Consider the following 3,220-nt stretch of genomic DNA (forward strand, 5'->3'; position numbering starts at 1 on the left):
AAAATCCCATACCCAGATAGGCTAGGTAACAAGGAGGGCCTAAGGGTAGACACATGGATCTTCCTGGGAAGGGAAAATAGAATAGATTTTGTAGGTGGACTGGGGGTCATGTGGGGATGGGAACATGAGGGATCAGGTTTGGGGATGGACGGGGAGAGTACTGAAAGAGATCACTGGAAAAGGGGGGTGGATTTCAGGGTGAGGTAGAAAATTGGTACAAGGGAAACTCCTAGGAATCTACAACGATGAGCCCAGCCACGACTCCTAGCAATAGCAAATATGTAGCCTGAACTGGTCATCTCCTGTGTCCAGGCAAGACTTCTAGTGGAGGGACCGGGTCACAACCCCAGCCACACAACCTTCAACCTATAGTCTGTCCTGCCTACAGGATGCACTGGGATTGGTGTCTAACCCAATTGTCATCAGAGAGGTTTCATCCAGCAACTGATGGGAACAGATGTAGACCCACAGTCAGACATTAGGTGGAGCTTGGGGAATTCTACAGAAGAGGTGGAAGAAGGATTGTAAGAGCCAGAGAGCTCAAGGACATGACAAGAAAACTCACAGAATCAACTAACTGGCAATCATAGGGGCTCACAGAGACTGAACTAACATCAGAGAGCCAGCATGGGGCTGACGAGGTGCTCTACCTATATGTTATAGTTGTGTAACTTTTTTTGGGAGGGGACTCCTAACAGTGGGAGCAGAGGCTGTTTCTGACTCTTTCACTGACTAAAGAGACACTGTGTCACCTTAATACACGGGGAGGTGTTTAGTCTTACTGCAACTTGATATGCCAAGATTTGTTGATATCCATGGGAGGCCTGGCATTTTCTGAAGAGATATGGAGGAGGAATGGATAGGGTAGACAGAGGGAAGGTGGGGAGAGGCGCTGAGAGGAGAGGGAAGGGAAACTATGGTTGAGATGTAAAATAAGTAAAAAACAATAAAAATAATGTTTGTTCTTTGGGTCAATTGCAGTCAGTGAGGCAATCCCTTACAAAAGTCTGTTAAAGATTTTGTAAAGTATCTTACCCCATGTGATGCTTTCTGTGATGTTCAATAACAAAGCCCTTTGCTAGTGACAGACACACAGACACAGACATAGATGGAGACTTGCAGGGACAGTTTCACAGGAAATCCTTTAGGCAGACATGGATTCAGACTCACTTAACAGACAGAAATGATGGAAGACAGAGGGAGAGCAAGGTATCTCAGATCTGGGCTCCCCTTTGGTTAAATGACACCGAAGGTAAGTGCTTTGATTTTTTTCCTTAATTCAACACCTGTGCATTATTAGTGACTCCAAGTTTACTATTAATGTGTCAAATCTAGCCATCACATGTCTAAAACAAAGTAATTTGTAAACCTCTGTTTAGGACTTAAAAACTTCTTGATTCTTTTAATCTGGCATTTTTTTTCAGGTATTAAGAACAAGTCTTTAAGTCCTTAGATTGTGGTCTGAAGAGAAGAAAATCTGTGCTGCTAAATAAGCTTCTCAAGTTAAATTATTACTGGTAGTGAATTTAGCTTTATATTAATAAGTATTGGAAGCATATGTAATCTCTTAAATATTTCATTTATTATTAAAGATCAATTATTTTCTAGATATAAATGATTAATGAAATCCCACCTCATCCCTTTGAGTCAACTTCTGCTACTAGAAGCAATATGAAACAGAAAATTTACCATGAACGACTATTCTCCCAAATTAGACTGCTTTGATCTATGAAGGACACAGTGGACACCATTCACTTAGTGCTGTGAAAATGAGAGAACCCTGGAATAGGAGAGCCTACACAGCCTGGATTAAACATCTCACTTCTGTAGTCTTCTAATTACATACAAATACATCACACACCAAATGTCTCCTGTGAGTTATAATACTGTGACCTGTATATTTACCAAGCCTGTAGAGGATTGTTGTTGATCAGAACACAGCACACACAGAACAAGGCACTTGTAGAAGAAGGTAAACAAATGTATGATCGGAAACACACTGTATAAAAAAGATGAGGTTATTGAAGAAAGATTTTTCTTAAAAGCTATTCAAGTGTGAAATTAAATACCTTTGTGGAAGGGAAGTGACAGTCAGCCCCTGGAACCTTTAAGGGATGCCTTTGATCTCAACAATTAGCCAGTGCAGAAAACAGGTAGTATATATGGATTCATGTCCATTGCTAAGTTTACCCAAAAGACCTGGCACCGTTAGGAAAAAGGAGTCATCATGATTGGGGAGCTGGGGTCCTGTTTACATAGGTGTATACAGAAAAGTCTCCTGGGAGGAGGAGTCACATGGGGACTATGGTCCTCTCTAAAGGAGCAATTAGTCTTGGCTTGTACCTGCTCCCCACTCCTTTGTGTTAATTTCCTTCTCTGAGCTAGAGGTATCTTGATGAAAGTTAGAATGCAATTCTAGCATTGGGATAATTTAGTACCAAGAGCTCTTTCACTACTCTGATTATCACTACCATTATCACCATCACCATCATCATGATATTCACAGCTACCTCAAGTCACTACCAGCAGCAACATCACCCGCAGTTACTGCACTGCCATGATATTTGTTGCATGTCACAACTAATTCATCACGCATGTTGCACCATTAACTAGTTTTGAAATAATTACTTTAAAGGGTTTTGAAAACAAACTCAATGGTTGTACTCAAACAAATTGGCTGTTTTTAGTAAAAGAATTGCTAAACTTGTAAAGAAGGTCAATCCTTCCTTGCCTGCTGACACCAGAGGACCTGATTTTGGTTCTCAGCATTCATGGTGGGTGGCTTATAACTACCTGTAACTCCAGCTTCAGGGTATCTGACACCCTCTTCTGGATTCTATGGGTCCCTGAACTCACATGTGCCCATACTTATACACACACACACACACACACACACACACACACACACACACACACACTAAAAATAAATTAAAAATATATACAGCATAATAAGATCTATGAAGATATTCATATTGCAGAGTTTTAGTCTGAAGTATTCACTTGGTAGTAATTATAGATTACCTATAGCTATGCTAAACAATACAGGGAGATCCCATGTTTAACTTCTCTGCTATTTTACTGAATTTACCATCTTACAAAATAATAGTACATTCTCACCCACTGTACTGACACAGTCCATTGATTTTATCCCCCCCCCCCCCCCCCCCCCCCCCCCCCCCCCCCCCCCCCCCGAGAGAGAGGGTTTCTCTCTGTAACAGTT

The sequence above is a fragment of the Peromyscus californicus genome, unplaced genomic scaffold, assembly GCF_007827085.1.
Source record: "Peromyscus californicus insignis strain IS unplaced genomic scaffold, ASM782708v3 Scaffold_11__1_contigs__length_118956290, whole genome shotgun sequence".
Classification (NCBI taxonomy): domain Eukaryota; kingdom Metazoa; phylum Chordata; class Mammalia; order Rodentia; family Cricetidae; genus Peromyscus; species Peromyscus californicus.